Consider the following 23388-nt stretch of genomic DNA (forward strand, 5'->3'; position numbering starts at 1 on the left):
CCTAGACTGCTACAGCTCTGCCTTGAATATAGGCCAGAGCCCTGTTTGTGGCTCTGCTCCACCCAGAGGAAGCCAGAGTCCCTCTACAGACTGTTTGTAGCTGTCTGCCCCAGCCACATGGCTGCAGGCTAAGCTAAAGACTGTTTGTGTCTCTGCCCCGCCCAGAGCTCCCTGATAGATTAATTATAGGCTGTTAATTCCTGTCTGCCCCAGCCAGGTGGCTGTGGGCTAAACACTGTTGTGCTTCACTCCGCCCAGGGGCTGGAACTCTCCCCTATAAGACGGTTACCTGCAGTCTGCCAGCAGTGAGGCAGCATGGCCTCCCCTCTACTCAAGTGTGAGGGACCACTACAAAGATTCCAGGAAGCTTTCATTAATAAACAACATTAACCTGCCCCTGTGCTTCATTTCCAACATGTAAAGACAACTTAAGAAGTTTGTTCTGGATGGTCCAAAACTGAAGCCATCCTCCTCCTGTAGTCTTCAATTCAAAATAATCTGGGAAAGACAGAGTTGTGTTCCTCATGTTTCCATCCAGAGACTCTGAAAAAGGAGCTGGGTTTTGCTGTAACGTCTTCTGTGCAGCACACCAATTCTCATTTACAGAACCTTTGGAAGAGTAGTATGATAAGATTCTTGTGGCACAAATGCAGTCCCTGTCTCTCCCCTCATGATGTAGCACTAGAGCAGTTCTGCCTCACTTTTCCAAACAGAGTTTTCAGCACGCTTTGGTTTATGGATGTGGCTTATCCTTTAGCCAAGTCACAGAGTTTACCTCCTTTCAGGGTAGCAGAGTCTCCAAATCGAAGTCCAACATAAACACAAACCAAAAGAATCTTCAGTTCTATTGGGCTCAGTTTTTAGCTCCCTTCCTTTCAGGCAGACTCCAGCATCAGTGTCTTGCCATAGCACTCATGAGCAGGTTTCCTGGTAAGAAATTCAACAGTCTGTGTCAGTCCTACCCTCTGCAGACCACCGTCTTCATTCAACTTCTGGCCCCAGCCAGGCTTCTCGTACAATATGGGAGCTGCCGGTCTGCTCTCCTTTCTAATCAGCTCTGAACTGAGCTGGTTCTCTTCTTTTAACCACCCCTTCCAAGACTGACAGCTGTTGTACATTAATCACACGTTGCTGATGGTGCCTGGAGCACCTCATTAACCCTTCCTGGCCAGTCTGGGATTCATAAACTGCATCACAATGCTGCAGAGCAGAAACATGTATATGTGTAACTGAGGACAAGGTAGCAGAGAGCACTCAAATGCTAGGCCTATGTACAGTAATCAATATATCCCTGGGGCCCAGAACATTTATTTTACACATGCGCATGTCAAGGGATCCAGAGTGCTCTACTGCAGAGGTTACAAAAATGGAATGAGAGCGGAGTCAGGACAAGGGTACTCACCTAACTTTAATTCCAAACATTCCAATTGGCAAGGAAGTGCCTAAGTACTCCTGTCACTGATTTTCTAGGATTCCAGATTCACATTCAGGGAGAATGAGCAGTCAATTCTCGAAGGAGAAAAAAGCCATTCAGACCGCTCACTTGAATTAGAGGAAGGGAGTTTGTGATTCATGTTTTGTTTAGAATTCATCTGACATGCTGCAATTTATTTCTTTTATCTTGCATTGATTTGGCAGAATGTTTTTCATATTACATTTGAAAATCATGAATTGTTAGTGAAGCACAAGGTGTCTTTTTGAAATAGAAAAACTGAACCAGTGACTTGTCTTACATTATTAAATTACTATGTAAAATTGCAGGTTGTCATAGCTGTACAAGAAATGGTTTTGCTTGCTATTGCACTACCACTCAGTCCATTGTGTTTAGCCATTCCCTTGCTACATCAGCTTTTGCCACCTAACCAAAACAGGTATAGAAAATATTTTGCTGTAACTCAAGATATTGTGAGAAATGATTATGGTTGTAGGAGCAAGGTAAAATCAGATGAAAAATGCTTTTGTATCTATTCTGTTGTGACATCCAGGAAACAATTTCAACTCCCGGCCAAGAATTCTGAAGATCTGAGGTGGGGTTTAGGAAAGAAAAGAGGTGTAGAAATCGGAAACTGTTGGAGGGATGACACAAAGAAAGGAAGGTACTCTAATGGGTATTGGCAACTGTGTGTCAGGGAGCCAGCACATGAGGAAAGAGGAAAACAAAGTGACTAGGCAAACAGATGGAGCCAAAAAAGTTGGGAAAATCCCAAGTGACAGTGGCATTAGTGGGTGCATGATTCACCCATGACATCCTGTGGTACTCCAATTATCGACTTTGTTGTAGCCAAAAAACCAAACAAAAAAAAATTGCAAGAGTCCTTTTGGCACTGGTAAAAGAGTTAGTAGAAGAGGAGCTGTAGACTCGCAACAGAGGTCCAGTTCTTTCTACAGACAGGGTTGCAGCACACAGTCTAATGGTTAAGGCAGGGGAATCAAAAAAATAAAAAAAAAATCTGATTTATATTCCCAACTCTTCTATTGACTGCAAGAATTTGGGAAGTCACTTTACCTTTTTGTGCCTCCATTTTTCCAACTATAAAAGGGAGATAATACCTTTTTAAAGTTCTTAAAGATAACCAGAAAAAAGTTGCAATAAAGGTACAACGACTTTTATTATTTTAACACCAGCTTCATCAAAGCACTTTAGACATTAATTAACCATCAACTCACCGGCAAGGTGCTTTAGTATGCCACCCATTTTGCAGGTAGGTAAACGGTTGCACAAAGTATGTAAGTGATTTGCTCAGGGACACTTGGTGTAATCAGTGGCAGAACTCTGTCCTAACACACAATCTACTGCAATAACCACAAGCCATCACTCCTTCAGAGTCTAAAAAGTGAAAGAAGGAACCAGTTATAATCAAAGAACACCACTTTCTAGTTTATTTATCAAGCTTTTTTATACCGAATAATAGAAATATAAAGCTAGAAGAAACCTCAAGAGGTCACCTAGTCCACCCCACCCTGCACTGAGGCAGGACCAAGTATTCCTAGACCATACCTGACAAGTATTTGTCTAACTTGCTCTTTAAAACCTCCAGTGATGGGGACTCCCCAACTTCTCTTGAAAGCCTATTCCAGTGCTTAACTATCCTTGGAGTTGGAAATTTTTTCCTGATATCTAACCTAAATCTCCCTTGATGCAGATTAAGACCATTACCTCTTGTCCTATCCTCACTGGACACTGAGAACAACTGATCACCGTCATCCCTATAAAGGCCCTCAACATACTTTAAGACTTATCAGTCTTTTTAAGACTAAACATGCACAATTTACTTAACCTTTATTCATAGGTAATATTTTCCAAAACTTATCATTTTTGTTCTTCTCTGAACTCCATCCAATTTGTCTATATCTTTCTTGAAGTGCAGCACCCAAAACTGGACAAAATTCTCCAGTGAGACTTCACCAGTGTCAAGTAGAGTGGAACATTTCCCATGCCTTACACTCCTGTTAATACACCCCAGGAAGATACTAGCTATGACACTCCTGTTAATACACCCCAGGAAGATATTAGCTCTTTTTTTGTTTGTTTTGGCAATTGCATCTCAGTGTTGGCTCATTCACTTAGTGATCCACTACAACCCCCAAATCCTTTTCTTCAGTACTACTGCCTAACCAGTTATTCCCCATTTTGTAATTGTGCATTTGATTTTTCCTTCCTTAGTGTAGTACTTTGCATTTGCCTTTATTGAATTTCATCTTGTTGATTTCAGGCCAGTTTTCCAATTTAAAAAGGTCATTTTTAATTCTAATCATGTCCTCCAAAATGCTTGCAACCACTCCTGGCTTGGTGTTGTCTGCAAATTTTATATGCTATATCCAGTAATAACCATACTGGACTCTGCTGACTCATCACTGAAGCAATATTTGTTGATAAGCTACCTAAACCATCTTACTAACACAAGAAGAAGCTACAGCTAAAACAGAAGTATCATCTGTCATTGTAATTTTACATTGCCAGACTTGGTAATGATTATCAGTGACAAACAGAAATACCACCTGCTCATGCTGTGTGGAAGTTTGGAGCAGACAAATGGTGTAAGTGGGGCTCAAGAGCTGCTTACTACGAGTTTCCTTGATAGGGAAGAAGAGACAGCAAGGAGAAGAGCAGACACTCCATTCTTTTTTCAAGGTGAGGGAGGACGTCCAAATATGATTGAGTGTGGGTGGGAAAGTAAGGGGATGAACTGGAAGAGAGAAGTAGGGGACAGAGATTTAAGGGGAGCGGGGGAAGAACAGAAGACCAATGTAAGGAAAGAAGGAAGATACACAAGTGATTGGAGAGGAGGAATAGGAAATACTAAACAACAACAAATACTGAAAACAATTCAATAAAAGATGTGCTATGTCAGGAAAGAAAAAGTAAGCATATCAAAACCATTGTAAGTACAATAAAAGTTCATCAAATTGAACTTTGAATCACTGTTACAATTAAGTACAGTGAACAGCCGGAAACTATTTTATTCTTTTAAATTGGAGAAGCAGGCTCAGGGTAGAGTTGGCAAGAGAGCTCAGTATTCTTCATTTTAGCTACAAGGTTTAGCCCATAAGCTAATAAGAAAAGGGGGAAATGTCTCATGTAGTTGACCAACCTTCCCGTCACACAAGAAACTTGGACCATTTATTTAACTTAAATTCATCTAGGTCCTTGAGAATATCTTGAGAATAGGCAGAGGATTGTTCAAATTTGCATGGGTTTTTAAGTACACATTGAAGCCAGCTTATTCTCCTTTCCCAAAGAGGAGAAAGCTGGTGTCAAAAAAAGGCCCAAAACAAGAGTAGAGAGATAATAGGAACAACTAAGCCAACCCAGTAAATAATCCTTCTTACCTCATTGTAGGAAACAAAGCTTTCTTCCACCATGAACTAAAAAAACTCTTGTCTAACTACCCACTCTGTGGCTTATAGATGGCATACGATAGACTTGTACTGACCTTTAGATTTAAACCGGTATCTCCCCAAGTGAGAATAATAACCTGCAGGCCTCCGAGAGAAATCAGAAGCTTGGGGAAGTATGAGGTGATTATAAGCAACGCTGGTAACTGCCTATTAAGGTTGCCTGACACTTCTCATTATAAGATCCGGGTTTTAGTTGCTTACAACTTTGCCAGACTAACTGTTTAAGCTGAATTTTTTCATGGGAGCTCTCTGCCTCAGGCTGATAATTTCTGTATTTGTTTTAGCCAAAACGGTTCAGCAATTTCCGAAAACGATGTGAGGGAAAAATACATTTCCCCTTACTTCAAATCTGGAGACCTTTTCTTTGAAATGTTCTAGTACTCCCCATGCTTTGGACTTGTGTCAAAAATGTGCCTTTTGCAGTCCCTGTGAAATTCCACCCAAATTTGGATGAGTTATAAGCATTTGAAAAATCTCAATTTGCACATGCTTAATAGAGACTGGCTGCTAGACCTTAACAGCTAAAAACTTCAGAGTCCATCCCCACGGAGCATGTTGAAGCATCTCACAGCTCCTAAAAGAAAAGGAGTACTTGTGGCACCTTAGAGACTAACAAATTTATTTGAGCATAAGCTTTCATGACCTACAGCTCACTTCATTGGATGCATTCAGTGGAAAATACAGTGGGGAGATTTATATACATAGAGAACATGAAACAATGGGTGTTACCACACACACTGTAATGAAAGTGATCAGATAAGGTGAGCTATTACCAGCAGGAGAGCGGGGAGAGGGGGGTTGGGCGGGGGAGGAGGGAACCTTTTGTAGTGATAATCAAGGTGGGCCATTTCCAGCAGTTGACAAGAACATCTGAGGAACAGTGGGGGGTAGCGAGGGGGGGGGGGGAAATAAACATGGGGAAATAGTTTTACTTTGTGTAATGACCCATCCACTCCCAGTCTCTATTCAAGCCTAAGTTAATTGTATCCAATTTGCAAATTAATTCCAATTCAGCAGCCTCTTGTTGGAGTCTGTTTTTGAAGTTTTTTTTGTTGAAGAATTGCAACTTTTAGGTCTGTAATCGAGTGACCAAAGAGATTGAAGGGTTCTCCGACTGGCTTTTGAATGTTATAATTCTTGACGTCTGATTTGTGTCCATTTATTCTTTTACACAGAGACTGTCCAGTTTGACCAATGTACATGGCAGAGGGGCATTGCTGGCACGTGATGGCATATATCACATTGGTAGATGTGCAGGTGAACGAGCCTCTGATAGTGTGGCTGATGTAATTAGGCCCTATGATGGTGTCCCCTGAATAGATATGTGGACACAGTTGGCAACGGGCTTTGTTGCAGGATAGGTTCCTGGGTTAGTGGTTCTATTGTGTGGTGTGTGGTTGCTGGTGAGTATTTGCTTCAGGTTGGGGGGCTGTCTGTAAACAAGGACTGGCCTGTCTCCCAAGATCTGTGAAAGCGATGGGTCGTCCTTCAGGATAGGTTGTAGATCCTGGATGATGTGTTGGAGAGGTTTTAGTTGGGGGCTGAAGGTGACGGCTAGTGGCGTTCTGTTTTCTTTGTTGGGCCTGTCCTGTAGTAGGTAACTTCTGGGTGCTCTTCTGGCTCTGTCAATCTGTTTCTTCACTTCAGCAGGTGGGTACTGTAGTTGTAAGAATGCTTGATAGAGATCATGTAGGCATTTGTCTCTGTCTGAGGGGTTCAAGCAAATGTAGTTGTATCGTAGAGCTTGGCTGTAGACAATGGATCGTGTGGTGTGGTCTGATCAGACTGCACATCCACCATCCCCACATAGTGACTGTGCATGCTCTAACCCAGAGCTATGGGGGCTCAGAAGGACTTTCTCTGAGAAGACTGATCCCAACTGCTCTAGGTTGGGTGGGGCCAGGCACCAAAACGGTAAGCAGGAAGCCTATCTCTCATGCTCTTAATTACCCACACTGCATGGCTGCTAGCAGAAGAGAAGAGGAAGCTGCCTGATTCAAATATATAGGGACAAAAGCCAGAATGGGGGGGAAGGAAAAAAGCAGACTGTAATAACGAGTCTGGGAGCCGCTATGGTGGGGGAAGGACCCCGGGCTCATACAAATAATTGGGGAAAGAAGCAGACTAGGACTGGCTGAGCAAGGAGACAGGGACTGAGAAAGGGGAGAGAGATTGGATAGCAAGCCCAGAGGGTGGTTCTATGGTAAGAAGAAAGGGTACAACATTTTGCAAGGGACAGAAGGATAGCAGGAGAGTTTGCTGCCTTCTAGGAGCAAAGATTAAGGACACCACCACAAGAATAAGCAAGATTCTAAGATTGGTTCCTTTGGTGGTGATCTACATTGACATGAGTGACACCACATAAGGTACCATTCCACAGATTCTGGATTGGAAAGAATGCTGAAGGAGAGGAATATCCACATAATCATCTCAGAAATTCTTCCTGTTCCTCGAGCAAGAGGGAAAAAAAGAAGGCAGAAGATACTGGAGGTGAACAGATGGCTAAGTAGATGGCATAGGGAGGGAGGTTTTGATTTTGTGGAACACTGGAACACTTAATATGAAGAGAGGGGATTGTACAGTTCTGATACCCTCCATCTCAACAGAAGGGGTACTATTCTCTTGAGTGATAAATTAGTTATAGTAGTAAAGGAGGGCTGTAATCAACCATGAAGGGGGGTGAGGAGGTATAATTAAGCAATTGTGGTACAAACACCCGAATATGTAAACAGCCTCATGGCATCATGCATATTACAAATCCAAGTACTACATGGCATGCAAGGATCACATTTTTAATTGTTTAGATACTTACGTTAGGAGCGTGGTAATAAACAAGAGGCACTGGAGATATTAATGTATTAAAAGAAATAAATAGAAGTTTTTCTCACCCCCCACCCCGATACACACACAAACTCACTCTCCTGCTGGTAATAGCTCATCCAAACTGACCACTCTCCAAGTTTAAACTTGTGTGTGTATGGGGGTGTGGGGATGTGAGAAAACCTGGATTTGTGCTGGAAATGGCCCACCTTGATTATCATGCACATTGTAGGGAGAATGGTCACTTTGGATGAGCTATTACCAGCAGGATAGTGAGTTTGTGTGTGTGGTTTTTGGGAGGGGAGTGAGGGAGTGAGAGAACCTGGATTTGTGCAGGAAATGGCCCAACTTGATTATCATGCACATTGTGTAAAGAGTTGTCACTTTGGATGGGCTATCACCAGCAGGAGAGTGAATTTGTGTGGGGGGGGTGGAGGGTGAGAAAACCTGGATTTGTGCTGGAAATGGCCCAACCTGATGATCACTTTAGATAAGCTATTACCAGCAGGACAGTGGGGTGGGAGGAGGTATTGTTTCATATTCTCTGTGTGTATATAAAGTCTGCTGCAGTTTCCACGGTATGCATCCGATAAAGTGAGCTGTAGCTCACGAAAGCTCATGCTCAAATAAATTGGTTAGTCTCTAAGGTGCCACAAGTACTCCTTTTCTTTTTGCAATTACCTGTTGGTCATCGAAGATTAAAAATCACAAGAATGAGAACAGTTTGAATGCTTATGGATTAAAGATGGGGTACTGGTGGACATCTGTTACAGACAACTTAATTAGACTAGAATAATGGTTTTCAACCTGGGGTCCGCAGACTAAGATTTCCAAAGGGAATTCTTTTGAAAATCCTCCATTTGAAAATATTTAGGGGTCCAGAAATTAAAAAAGGTTGAAAACCACTGAACTAAAGGACAAAATCCTCATTAAATATCTATCCATAATATGTAGGAGGAAAAACATATCAAAGGTGACTATAATCTGAGGGAGATTTTGCTGGACATTTTATGCAGCCAGTAACAAAACTTCCTTAGAGTTTCTAAACAGAATAATTTTTAACACCAAATCCTGCACCCAACTCAATATTGGTCCTTATTCTGACAGACAAGAAAGAGCAATGATCACTGACCTAAACACTAACCGTTGCCGAGATATCAGTGATCATACACTCATAGAAATATAGGAGTGGAAGAGACCTCGATAGATCATCTAGTCCAATCTCCTGCATTGTGGCAGGACTAAGTATTATCTTCTAGACAATCCCTGACAGGTGTTTGTCTAACCTGTTCATAGAAATCTCCAATGACAGAGATTCCACAACCTCCTTAGATCATTTGTTCCAGCTCTTAACTACCCTTACAATTAGGAAGATTTTCCTAATCTCTAACCTATATCTCCCTTACTGCAATTTAAGCCCATTACTTCTTGTCCTGTCCTCAGTGGATAAAGAGAACAACCGATCCCTCTCCTCTTTATGACGACCTTTTACTTACTGGAAGATTTATCTTCTCTTCTCCAGACTAAACACACACCATTTTTTCAATCTTTCCCTGTAGGTCACGTTTTCTAGACCTTTACTCATTTTTGTTGCTCTCCTCTGGATTATCTCCAATTTGTCCACATCTTTCCCGAACTGTGGTGCCCAGAACTGGACATAGCATTCCAGTTGAGGTCTTATCAGCTCTGAGAAGAGTGGAAGAATTTTCTCTTGTATCTTGCTTACAAAATTTGTTGACTCACATTTAGTTTGTGATCCACTTCCTTTTCTGCCGTACACCATCTAAGGCAGTCACTACTTATTTGGTATTTGTGCAACTGATTATTCCTTCCGAAGTGTAGTACTTTGCATTTGTCCTGTTTTTCATCCTATTTATTTCAGACCATTTCTCCAGTTTATCAAGATCATTTTGAATTCTAATCCTGTCCACCTAAGTGCCTGTAACCCTTCCCAGCTTGGTATCAACTGCACTCTTTATAAGTGTACTTTCTTTGACATTATCCAAATCATTTATAAAGACATTGAATAGAATCAGACCCAGGACAGATCCCAGGAGGAAACCACTCAATATGCTCTTCCAGCCTGACTGTAAACCATTGATAATTCTCTGAGTTCAGTTTCTCTATCAATTGTGCACCCACCTTACAGTAGGTTAGTCTAGGCTATATTTCCTTAGTGTGCTTATGAGAAGGTCATGTGAGACAGTAACAAAAGCCTTACTTACATCTATTGCTTCCCCACATCCACAAGGCTTGTTACCATGTCAAAGAAGGATATTTGATTGCTATGACATATGTTCTTCACAAATCTATGTTGACTGTTACTTATCACCTTATTATCTTTTAGGTGTTTACTATCAATTATTTGATTATTCACTCCATTATCTTCCAGGTACCGAAGTTGAGCTGACTGGTCTGTAATTGTCCTTATTCCATTTTTTATCAATAGGTACTATACTTACCCTTGTCCAGTCCTCTGGGATCTCTCCTCTCTCTCCATGAGTTCTCAAAGAGAATTGCTAATGACTCAGACATCTCTTCAGCCTGTTCCTTAAGTATTCTAGGATGCATTCCGTCAGGCCCTGCTGGTGAAGACATCTAACTTGTCTAAATAATTCTTAACTTGTTCTTTCCCTATTTTAGCCTCAGATCCTACCCCATTTATACTCATGTTCACTATGTTAGTCGTCCAATCACTGCTAACCTTTTTCGTGAAAACTGAAACAAAAAAGGCATGATGTAGCTATATTTACTTTGTGGAAATAGAATGTCACAACTAGTAGTACCGGTAAATATATTTAGAACTTTAAAAGGGCCAGTTTTCCAAAGCTTAAAGCAATTATTGGCATAACTGACTGGGAACAAATTTAAAATGGAAACTTTAACAAAAATTGGAAATTGTTCAAGTACATTCTATTGGATGCCCAAAAAGCCATGGTTCCACAGACATTTAAAAACAAAAGTTATGCTGGGCAAGGAGCCAATCTGGCTAAAAAGAGATGTGAATGTGGTGATAAAACATAAATAAAATATATAAAGGATGCAAAAGAGGGGAAGTAAATGGCAATGAATATAAAGTTTAAAAAAATGCAGGTAACTGATAAGGGAAGTCAGGTATAGGTCCATCAGTACATGCAGACGCTAAACTTGTAAACAGTGATGTAGAAAAGGCAGGAATGTTAAATAGATATTTCTACTCTCTATTCAGAATGAGATACGAGGATGTAGCCAACCCATGTGATTTTGTAGATAAAATATTAAGATTACTATCTGTAACAAAGGAGCACATGAGGCAGAATCTGCCAAAATTAACATTTTCAAATAAACAGACCAAACAATTTACAACCAAGAGTCTTGAAGGAACTAACAAAGGAGCACTTTGAACAGCTGTTACTTTTTAACAAATCTTGAAAAACAAGGGACATTCCAAAGGACTGAGGACTGCCAATGTAGTTCCAATATTTAAAAACGGAGAAAAGGATGACCCAAGGAATTGTAGACCAGTTAGCCTGACGTTAATCCCAGGTAAAATAATGGAACCGTGAATTTGGGACTCTGTCAAAGAACTAGAGGCTACACAGCATGGTTTCATGGAAAGTCAGTCTTGTCAAACTTTTTTTTTTTTTTTTTTTTTTAACAGGGTTACAGACTGGTTGATAAAGGCAACTGTGTTTTCACACCATATATAGATTTCTCCAAGGCATCTTAGTATCACATGACATTTTGATTTTTTTAAAAAAAATGAATTATACAGAATTAACAGAATACACATTAGATGGATTAACAATTGGCTCACAGACAGATCTCAAAATGTAGTTGTTAATGGGGAGATCTCAATGAGCGGGATGAGATGTTATACCTACAGGATGAGAGACTGACTTAGAAAACAGTGACTTAGAGAAAGACATAGGCATAATCATAGGTACTTGCTTCAACATGAGCTGTCAGTGCAACACTCTGGCAAAAAAGCTAATGAGATCCTCAGATGTGTAAAAATGGGCAACATCAAGCAGAAGCATGGAAGTGATCTTGACCTTTGTACACAGAACTGGTAAGACCACTGCTAGAATACTGTATCCATTTCGGATGAATCACACTTTATGAAGGATGAAATACTGGAAGAGTTCAAAGGAGGGTCACAAAAATTATTAAAGAGTTGGAAAACATGTCTTACGATATGAGGCTTAAGGAGCTCAACCCATTCAGTTTATCGAGGAGAAGGTTGAGAAGTAACTTGAACCCGTTGTATAGGTTCTTATACATAGAAAAAAATATATGATAGTTGGGAATTGTTCAACCTTGCTGACAAAGGCATTGTGACAAATAAAGCAATTTCTTGTATATCCTTGGAAGACCTTACTAAATTAAGTTATTAAATTAACTATCTTTGGGGCCCATTGTATTAAATGCAAAGTTTATGTATTATCACGGGCCAGGACTGCATACAACTTCTCTGCGAGGGAGGCCTGGAAGTCCAGGAACTATATTGAAAGTGTGCCAGACAAGAATGGACTTCTGGAACAATGGGGTGAAGTAGATTTCCTGAGAAACACAAAGGGAGAAGTTAACAAATGCCTTCACCTCCGATTACACCAAAAAAAACAGCCTTTTGAAGCTACGCCCTGAAGAGTGAATGATTGTTTGCTGACTACCTGTTCTCAGAGACTGGAGATCAAAGGCTCGAGCTGTATAAAGAAACAGTTTGTGTTCTGGTTCCAAATCACAGGTAGTAATGAACCTGTAACAAAGAGAAAACCCAGCTGTGTGTTTTGAAGGACTGACACCTACCCAAGTCTAAAATTTAAGTTGGGGTGACTTCTGCTAAGCTTTTTAGCACACACGTAGGTTCTTTTATTGTTTTTAATGTGTTTTATCTGTAATGCTTTCACCTTTAGAATAAATGTCCTTACTTAGAAAGAGCAAGTGTGGTAACTTGTAACTGAGAGTAATTACACTGTTCATGGCCTCTAGAGAGAAAGCAAAGCACAGACACAGGACTGTTTGGCAGTCTGGCTTTCTGGGAATATCACAGTATAAATCAAGGAGTTGTGCTATCTTGACACCCTGGTCAGGAGATAGAAAGACACAGGTCTCTCCCCAAAAGAGGTAATGGCAGAGAAGCTCAGAGCCTAGAGTGGGTGCCGTTACGTTGCGCCCCACAATGCTTTATGGAAATATGCTTATGAATGCAAATATGACATGACTGGAATATGTTTTATGCTACAAATGTCACGTAACATATCTCTGCAAAGGTTATGATCTACTGAATACATTCATCCTATTTGTATGCATATATCATTTTTGTATTTGAAGTTATGAATATTGGCTATGTACTTGTTTAATTTTAAATAGCCTCAGTGAAGTAGTTGGTCAGCTTCCTAAGAAAAGACTATTCTCAGTTAGTGCCCAAACAAGAAACATTTAAGCCAACAATGAACTTGGAGACACCAATCCACAACTGAGCTTTCTCAGGAATGTAGCTTGGTTGGTAAGGAACTCAGTCATGCATGGACTTGCCCATGTGACTCCAAAACTCCATTTTTAACTGGGTTCTACACAGGGGGAGGGAGGGGTGTCCACCCACAAGAGAAAGTCTGTTTAAACCCCTGGGAGACCCCTCCATTTTGTCTTCAGCTAGCTCAAGAGATAGCCTCTCTATCCCAAAGGATAGCTGAAAGAAACTGGAACAAAGGACAGTAACCACAGGTGGTGTGAGTAATTGCTGAACCCAGCTTAGAAGGAGACTAGTCTGTAAAAAGAAGCTTACTGGAACATCACCGAGGGTGAGGTTTCATCTGTAATCACTTTCTTACTGTATTAGGCATAGACTTGCATGTTTTATATTGTTTGGTAATTTACTTTCTTCTGTCTGTTACTACTTGGAACCACTTAAATCCTACTTTTTGTATTTAATAAAATAATTTTTTATTTATTAACTAACCCAGAGTATGTATTAATACCTGGGGGGCCAAACAGCTTTGCATCTCTCTCTATCAGTGCTATAGAGGGCAAACAATTTATGAGTTCACCCCGCATAAGCTTTATAAAAGGTAAAACGGATTTATTTGGGGTTTGGACCCCACTGGGAGTTGGGCATCTGAGTGTTGGAGACAGGAACACTTCTTAAGCCGTTTTCAGTTAAGCCTGCAGCTTTTGTGGGATGTAGTTCAGACCTGGGTCTGTGTTTGCAGCAGGGAAGCATGTCTGGCTCAAACAAGGAAAGTTTCTGGAGTGCCAAGCTGGCAGGGAAAACAGGTTAGAAGTAATCTCAGCACATCAGCTGGTAGTTCCCAAGAGGGTTTCTGTGATGCAACCAATCACATGTGCCCTTGGTGGACTATGAGGGGGGGGAATACAGGTGCAGTTGCCTTTAACAGTGACATATATGTAGGTTTGCCAGACATCCAGTTTTCGACTGGAATGCCAGATCGAAAAGGGACCCTGGCGGCTCTGGTCTGCACAGCGGAGTGGGCCACGAAAAGTCCAGTTGGCCACAGCAGGGGAGGCAGGCTCCGTGCCCTGCATTGCACAGCTCCCAGGAAGCAGCCAGCATGTCCCTCTAGCTCCTAGGCAGAGGGGTGGCCGGAGGGCAGCCTGGGGAGATCCGCATGCTGCCCCCACCCACATGCACTGCAGCTCCAGGAACCACAGCCAATGGGAGCTGAGGAGGCAGCACCTGTGGGCAGGAGTGGCACGTGGAGACCCCTGGCTGCTCCTCTGCCTAGGAGCCAGAGGGACATGCCAGCCACTTCCCGGGAGCAGCGCAGACTTCCTCTGTCCCTGGGAAATGCTGGGGCCACCTGAGGTCAGCGCCACCCAGGGCCCGCACCCCAAACACCCACCCATGCCCCAAACCCCGTCCCAGCCCTGAAGCCCCTCCCACACTCCGAAGCCCCACCCCCCCCAGCCTGAAGCCCCTCCTACACACCAAACCCCTCATCCCTGGCCCCACCCCAGAGCCCACACCTCAACTCTCTGCCCCAGCCCGGAGCACCCTCCCACACTCCGAACCTCTCGGCCCAATCCCAGAGCTCACATCCCCAGCTGGAGTCCTCACCCTCTCCCGCACCCCAAACTCCTACCCCAATCCAGAGCCCTCTCCCAAACTCAAAATCCCTCAGCCCCATCCCCCAGCTCAGAGCCCCCTCCTGCATCCCAGATGCCCCCTTCACCCCAGAGTCCACACCCCCAGCCAGAACCCACACCCAAGCCCTGACCCCCCTCCCACACCCCAAACCGGAGGCCCCTCCCGCACCCCAAACCCCTCATCCCAACCCCACCCCAGAGCCCGCACTCCCAGCCAGCACCCTCACTCCCTCCTGCACCACAACCCCTTGTCCCAGCCTGGTGAAAATGAGCGAGTGTGGCGGATAGCAAGCAAACTTGCTGTATTCTGACAATTAGAGCCCTGTGCGGATACAAAATTTAAATCTGCAGATATAAATTGGTATCTGCAGAGCTGCAGGGCTCTAATGGGAACTGCAGCGAAGAAAGCAGCAATCTGATGGGCAACTGCTCCCAGGAGCCAGAACCCCAAGCCAGCAGTTCCTTTGGCTTGGGTGTACCGCCCAAGCCCTGCCCACTGGGGTGGGCACCAGGCTCATGGCAGCTGTCCCTGGACACGCTGGTGCAGTGGGTGGGACTGGTGCGGTACAGCCATGCTGGAGGAGCTGCTGGCATGGGGCATTGACTCCTGGGAGCGGCGGCCCAACAGGCTGTTGCTTTTGCTGCTGTGGTTCCCAATAGAGCCCTGCAGCTCCTGATTTATATCTGCAGATACAAATTTTATATTCATGCAGGGCTGTACTGACAATCAGAAGAGATGTGATGGTACACACGCACAAAGAGTGCGCCAGTAAAAAAAAAAAAAAAAAAAAGCAGCAAATATTTCAATAACCCAAATACTGAAAAAAGATTTTTACAATTGTAAATTTCCCCTGAAGGCCAACATCTTGTGCACGTTAAAAGTTAGCTCAGAGCAATTTTTTTTGTAGCCTAGAATTAAATGCTGATAAAAAAAGGATTCAAAATGCAAGTGCTGACACAACCTTAACTACAGCATTTTGCACTATAGAGCAGTACAGCTATAATTAAAAAGACAACTTACATCAAGTAAAAAGCTTCCCTGCAAGCCTTTTTAATGGATCAATACTTCACCACCATCAGCAACTCAACAGGCTAAGGGAAGAGATGGAAAAAATTAGGCTCGTTAAGCAATTAAGGAAAATAACTTGCCTGAATACAAGGGTCTTTTGAAGGCTCTGGAAAGCTGATTGTAAAAGATAACCCTGAATTTATTATTTACTTCTAGAATTAACCACAAAACATAGGGATTGCTTAACATCACATACGAATAAAAAAAATCCATGTCTGTTGTTCTGATTTTCTTGCATTACAGAGTGGCTGCAAAAAATTGTTAAAGATGCAATAAGAAAGCTGACTTAAAATTGGGGGCAATCACTATTAGAAAGCTGCAGAAGAGAAGCTCTAAATAACTGAAAATATATTAGGGAGAAAGCGGCAGTGTATATGACTCAATTTACAGAAATACAGTAAACTGAGTTTTTAAAGCAATCAGCAATATGGTAAGCACATATTGAACTAGCTCTCTTTTCCATAAATTTAGCAGTAAGATCTTTAAGGCAGAGAACCAATGAACTTTCACTATTCATTGCAGAAAAGACCTGAGATGTGCAGTTTGGTACCTGGTGATGTGAAACAGCCACAGCTAGAACAGGAAGATTTTTAAGCTACCTGTATATGTAAAGTTTCTTGAAGGGCCCGGCAATAGATCAAAATGAACTTGTAAGTTCCCTACTGTAGTGAAGGAGTCATCCAGAAATCTGAGGATTCTTCCACAGCATGGAATGATCACTTTCTGGTGACCCTGGCTAGATTTACACGTTCATCTGCCCCATGTCTATGGCAGCCTTTAGTAAAATTTGAAGGAAAGGCCACTGGAAGCTTTCATGGCAGCTAACCACGCTGCTTTTATTTTTATTTCTCTTCTCATTGAGGGGAATTATCTGGGCATTTCTGTGTTCTCTGAGCATACACTCTTACCTCAGGCAAATTGCCTCATTTTAAAATGCTTTAATTTTTCACTCTGTAGTTCTATTATTGCCAACAAGCTTAGTATTGTTCACTTACAAGATAGACAGAAAAGTGGCAGTACAGAATCTTCATTTTGGTTGGGAATAGCAAGGTACAAATGTTTATGTATGACAACTTTTTTTCTCTCCCTCTTTCTGTGGTGTGAGGAAGGGATTTTTCCATTTTATCTTCTTAGGATATGACCCTGCAAGCCCTTAGTAGCATTCAAGTAAATGTACTATACGCCCAAAATAGTGGTTTGCAGGATCAGGGCTTCCCAACAAAATTTTCAAAAATGACTACACGGATTTTGGATGCCCAAACCGGCACATTTTAAAGGGCTCGGATTTTCATGATGTGTCGAGAACCCATCCTTAGCTAATCAAGCCCCATAAAAATATCTCTGGGTAGGCACACATCGAAAATGTAGACTTAAGTTTGTATTCGGCTACATCTTTTACATTTTGTAAGGCACTGCCAATGGTATACCCTCATCTGGAATATTGTCTTCATTTTTCATCACCTCATTTCAGAAAAGGTATTGCAAAAATAGAGATGGTTCAGAGGTGGGCACAATGAATGGCACGTGGACGTGGAAAAATCTTCTATACAAAGACATCAAAAACAATGAGGCTGCTGAAGTTAGAGAGGAGACATGATAGAGAGATATACAAAATAATTAACAATTCAAAATGTAAATCAGGCACTCTAATTTACCTGCTCAAACTTCAAGGAGATTATCAATGAAACTGAACAGCAACAGTTTTTTGAAAGTCATAAAAGGATTTTTTTTGTTTTTACACAATATATAATTAACCTTTGGAACTAACTGTCGCAAGAAACCATTGAAATCAACAACTTTGCAGGATTCAGAATAGGACTGTACATTTATATGGATAATAAGAAAATCAAACTATACGATAGATAGGTTTTTAAAAAATTCTAGGAAGCACATTAATGCTTATGCTTTGGGGGATAACTAAGCTTTTCCTGATAGAGACTGGTGTAACAGACTGACAATGTCCTGCAACATCCTGGACAAACCTTATGGAAATAAGATAAGCTTTATGGAATTAAGTTAACCGGATCAAGAAAAAGAAAGGATTTTTCAATAGACTGTTTTAAACAGGCTCAGGGCCTTCTTCCTGATCCAGCAAATAGGCAGGACCCCTGGTGGGCTCCAATCCTTAAGGAAGGGTTGAACAAACTGGGCTTACGGAGCCCCGTAAGACTTGGTGCCTGTTCTGAGCTGAAGATATGAACCTGAAACTGCAAAGAAATCCCTTGGATGGAGTGTTCAAAGACTGTTGTTACCAGAGGCCATGTTAGGGTTGGGGTGATCTCTGGTAAACTTGTTAGCATGTGTGTAGATTCTTTAAATGTTGTTAATACGTCTTCTCTCTAGTCCTTTTAGCTTAAGAATAAAATAGGGTTGCATAAAAAGAGATGTGTGGTAACTAGAACTGTGGGTGGTCATATTGGTAACTGTCTCAGACGAGAAAGTAAGCAAGCTCGCTTGGGCAGTCTCTCTCTGCTGAGAATAACAGTGAAGGCAGGGAACTGTTCCGCCTGGAGATATTCCAGTCAGAAGGGTATCCAACCAAGAAAGGGAATTGCCAAGGGAACCAGATGCTTGAGAGTGGGTGCCCTTGCAGAACCCATAGAGGAGGAATATAGGTGCAGTTGCCCTGAACTGTGACAGTTAAGAAGTGAGTTTCCCCCAACAATCATGTTGTTTGATAATTGTCCATTACAGGTGTCTTGCATCTCCCTCTGAAGCTTCTGATGCTGGCCAACAACAGAGACAGGATGCTGGAGTAGATGAACCTCAGATCTGACCTGCATGGCAATTTCTACAATCCTACATCTTAGAGTTTATCACAAATCTGTTAAAACCTCCCTTAAACTGATACCACCAGTACAACTCTACCAGTGACAGGAACACTGCAAATACTAGTGAAGACTGACTGCTAGGAATGTATCCTGCATCACCTAACCATAAGCAGAATATGGTGATTAACATGCTTTGCTCCACCCTGGCACTTCCACTGTTGAAGCTATCCATGGAGCAGCACCAATATGAGATTTTCACAGAATTGTTATTGTAAGTGATGCCTTTCTGTGCCTCTCCACTTCCTCTATTACAACATCAGCAGCCTTGATTCATCACGAGTTGTCCAAGAATTATCCAAAGAGTTCTGTCAACCACTGATATTGACTAACAAGTTTTGGAACACTGGGGAAGTGCCAGAGCACTGGAGCTAATATTTTTTAAAAAGTAAATAAAATTACCTAGATTAGTCTGATACAACTGTCAAACAAAACTGGAAAGGGTGATATGGAATGCAACAGTCAAGCATTAAAGGAAAGTAGCATAATTAATGTCAGTCAACATGTTTTATGGAAAAAAAACAGATTGTGTCAAACAAACTTGATTTTTTAAAATGAGATAAGTTTGGTTGATAAAGGTAACTATTTGATGCAACATGCTTAGGCTTTTGCAACAGGGTTGACTTACCACCACGTGACATTCTGGTTAAGTACAAAAAAACCTCAGTGTAGCACATATGAAATGGGTTTAAAAACGGATGATTTCAACCAAAAAAAAAAAAAAGTCACTGTAAATAGGAAATCATCATCCAAAAGGGCTGTTTATAGGGTCCTGCAGGGATCTGTTCTTGGCCCAATATTACTGAGTATCTTTATCAGTGATATGAAATAAAATCATTGCTGGTAAAGTTTGCAGAGGACACAAAAATTGGCAGTGGTGGTAAATAATTGTATGAACTGGTCATTTCAACAGAGCTATCTGGATTGCTTGGTAAACTGAGCTCATTTGAACAACATGTATTTTAATATAGCCAAATGAAAGACAGCTTTGTTCATAGATTTGCAATGTAGGTAACACTTAAAGGATAGAGGACTGTATGCTGGAAAGCAGTGACTCTGAAAAGGATTTAACAGTAATGGTGTATAACCAAGTTAACATGAGCTTCTGGTGTGATACCATAATTAGGAGAACTAACAATCTTTGGAGGTATAAGCAGGCGAATACAGAGTAGGAGTAGAGAGGTGGTATTGCTTCTGTATATGACATTTGTGAATTACTGGAATACTGTGCCCAGTTCTAGTGACCACACTTTTAAGAGCATATAAAAAAAACGGAAAGGTGTCTGTAAAGAGCTATAAGAATGACTCAGGGTCTGGAAAACCTGCTTTACAATCATGGATCATGATCTGCAAACACCTACATGGGAAGATTGTTGGTCACAGAAGGCTCTTTAATCTAGCAGACAAAAGCATAGCAAGATCCAGTGGTCTGGGAAACACTAGACAAATTTAAATTAGAAATAAGGCACTTTTTAAAAAATATATAATGAGGGCAATGAATCATTTGAACAGCTTACCTTTAAAAAAAAAAAAAAAAAGCAGCTCTATATAAAACAACAAGTACGTGTGATGCAGGAAATACTGGGTGAAATCTTTGGCCTGTATTACACAGAAGGTCAGACTAGATGCTCATAACAGTCTCTCAGGCCTTCAATCTATTAATCTTCCCTTCCTCCCGTTTCTTCTGTGAATGTTCTGATGATATCTCCTACACATGGAATGCTTTCCCCTTTCAGTTCTCCAGCCCACTAACGCCTCCTTACTAATCTATCCTCCAAAGATTTTGCTCCTCTTTGCTGTTTACAAAAGATGATTAAATTTAAAAATTAAGTTACTCCTCTGGGGCTTCCCAACACATTCTATCACTGTGTAACTGTCTTTTAGATTACACTCTCAACTCCAATATTAGGACCTTTATTTTATTTTATTTTTTTTAATGTTAAAGTCATCAAGCAGGATTCATGCCTAACTGCGTAAGTACATGATCTTATTTACTGTTACCCTCATCACCTCTCTCTACTCCCTTCCTTGTGTCTGGTTTTTGAAACTCAGGAGTTGTGTCATGTAAAATTTAAGCTTTGAACTCCATTTTTTTTTTAAAAAAGGGTAAAACATACACCTTGCCTTACTAATGTGGCACCTAGCGCACTTTTGGGCTTTCAAAAAAGTTAACTGATAGAAATGGCAATTTCTGCAATATTGTAGACAAACCTTATTGAATTAAGTTTAAGTATCTTAGGAGTTCACTCTATTAAAAATGCATATGTTTAAGTGTTATTGTGGGATTCTATGTAACTTGTCCAGGACACATGACTCATGTAAGGATTGGGAAGTGTTAGGCTCAAAAGACTTTTAAACAATGGGTTACGACAAGAATGAACTGTCAGTTGAGTAAGTTTCCTAGGAAATACCTGGAGAAGGCGAATGCAAATGCCCACCCCTCTGGACCTGATCTTCTGAAGCTTCATCTAGGAAGGGAACCTTTATCTATGAATTACCAATTCCCAGGATCAAAAGGCCCAAGCAGCATAAAGGAGTAACTTACAGAGTCATGAGTGTTCTTATTGTAAGCAAAAGGACTTACTTGTAGCCAATGGACTGTTCAGCGGCCGAGCCCTTATTGGAGTCAGGTGGTGGATACCTTGTTAGCATGCGTGTAGGTTCTTCTATTGTTTTCTAAATGTTATCTCTGTAAAGCTTTTACCTTAAGAATAAATGTGCTTCCTTAGAAAGAGCTGTGTGGTAAATTAACTGTAACAGTTACACTGTTTACCATCTCTGAAGAGAAAAGTAAAGCAGGCCTGCTTAGGCAGTCTGACTTTGCTGAGGATTTTACAATGCAAGCAGGGAATGGTGCAGAGTGGAAATATCCCAGTCAGAAGGGAGAGAGACATGCTTCTCCTGCCAGGAGACAAAGCAGCAGGGGAGCTGAAAGCCTAAAAGCGGGTACCTTTGTGCGCTTATATAGGGAGAATACAGGTGTGGTTGCCCTGAACTACAACAACAATGCTTAAGTTCTCTGCACAGAAATTTTGCGAGCAAACCGTTTAATTCTAAAACCACTATATTTCTTTAGCAAACCCTGCCAGACGGAACATCTTGCTGGAAGTGTCAGTAAAAAAAAAAAATCATTAATTCATAAAATCATAGAAGTCCGTAAACTCTGGAATTCAGCAAATGCTATTGCCAAGGGGCAAGGGACCAGTAGGGCCATAAACAAAAGATGAAGAAAGAGGGTAAAAGAAGGGATGTCTGAAGAAAGGATTGAAGCATTAGAGGCAGCTTTTAAGAGGACATTATGGAGCAACAGCAGTCACTTCCTATCTAAGGATGCAACTGAGTTGCTTTATATAAGGCTGATGTTGCTACCTGCCCTCACTTACCACTACTGCCTCTGAAATCAACAATAAAAGGCATATAGGTATAATTTAGGTCTGGGGCCCACGATTTGAAGTGAATTAAGATAACAGACTTCTAAAAGACACTGAAAACAGAGGTATTCAGAGCTCAAGGAATAAACTTTTTGCCACTTAAAATACAAATACAATTTAGTTTCCTGGCAACCTCCATCTAGTGCCCAGAACACATCTAGCTGCAGAGAGTAGTAATTAACTTCTGAATCTGTAACATGGCTATGGGATAACTGCTCTGACTAGCTTAGTATAGGACAGCAAGTGTTGGAGATCAACATTTTTAAAATGAAAGTAAATCCAGTGTCCACCAAGGGCTTTTCTTGTGGCCACAGCCTCCTGGTGGTGATTGGGGGCCAGTAGGAGCAAATCAGTGGCCCTTCCCCAGGGCCCCCCTCCGGAGACACAAACACTGGAGAAGCAGGCAGCCAGTGAGTTCCCCACACTTCCGGAGGCGCTGGGGTCGGACTTCAGCCCTGGAGCTTTGAGCTCTGGCCCCCAGGTGCAGGGCTTCGAGCTCTGGCCCCCGGGGTCACCACTCCTCCCATTGACCCTGGCCCGTTCTGCCTTCCTCCCCACCTCCCCATACAGGACTTAAATTTGTATGAACTCCCCAAGCCCTTTCCTTACAAATGTAGACCACAAAATGTACCCCAAATCAAGCAGAGAGGCCTGTCAATGGAAAAAAATGTAAATCAAAATGTTTCCAAGGAGGCCCAAGAAACCTTCTGAGGGCAGTTGGAGTAATTTCCTACCCACAAACATCAGGAGGTTCATGGGCAAGGAACAAATGACTCCTTGCTCCCCCCACTTCAAGACCTTCAGACCTGTTGGGTCAAGAGGAAGGAAGCCCTACTCCTGCAGATCTTAGAATAACCGATGTAGGAAGTCTAGAGGAGAGTGGTGGAGGTGACAAAGATACTGGATAGGATAAAGCGCGGAGGAGATCAAGTAGCCATTCTTTCTTTTCTTGTGGACCTACTGAGGTCTGCAGGAGGGGAGAACTGCCAGCAACCTTTAGGATAACTGATCCTCTTTATGAGCCTCACTGGCCTTGTTTGTGAACTCCTTCTAACTTATATGAGCCTTGGTAGATTTGTTAATCCCCATGATCAGTCTATTTTGGTTTGTTGGGAGACAAATGAGGCTATTTTGAGATCCTTTGGTGCTCAAGAGTTTATGGCCCAAGGGAAGGCAAGGAGATTGGGATTCTGATGAGCATTTTAAGGCTCCAGGAGGAGGGGGAATAGAAGCCTAGTAAATGCTCACAAGGGAG

The 23388-nt window shown here is 41.8% G+C and overlaps 1 protein-coding gene across 9 annotated transcripts in view; it reads right to left on the reverse strand.

The window, feature by feature from the left end:
• FBXW7 (F-box and WD repeat domain containing 7) overlaps window positions 1–23388 on the reverse strand; it is a 283622-nt gene that overhangs the window by 179839 nt on the left and 80395 nt on the right. The window contains exon 2 of one of the 9 annotated variants that reach the window (XM_073341354.2): window positions 15827–15897. The exons of the other annotated variants lie outside the window; for them this stretch is intronic. The gene's annotated coding sequence lies outside the window, so the exon portion shown is untranslated. The remainder of the gene's footprint in view (window positions 1–15826; window positions 15898–23388) is intronic. 9 annotated transcript variants of the gene reach the window in all.

Source organism: Lepidochelys kempii, chromosome 4 (assembly GCF_965140285.1).
Source record: "Lepidochelys kempii isolate rLepKem1 chromosome 4, rLepKem1.hap1, whole genome shotgun sequence".
In the NCBI taxonomy this organism is placed as follows: Eukaryota; Metazoa; Chordata; order Testudines; family Cheloniidae; genus Lepidochelys; species Lepidochelys kempii.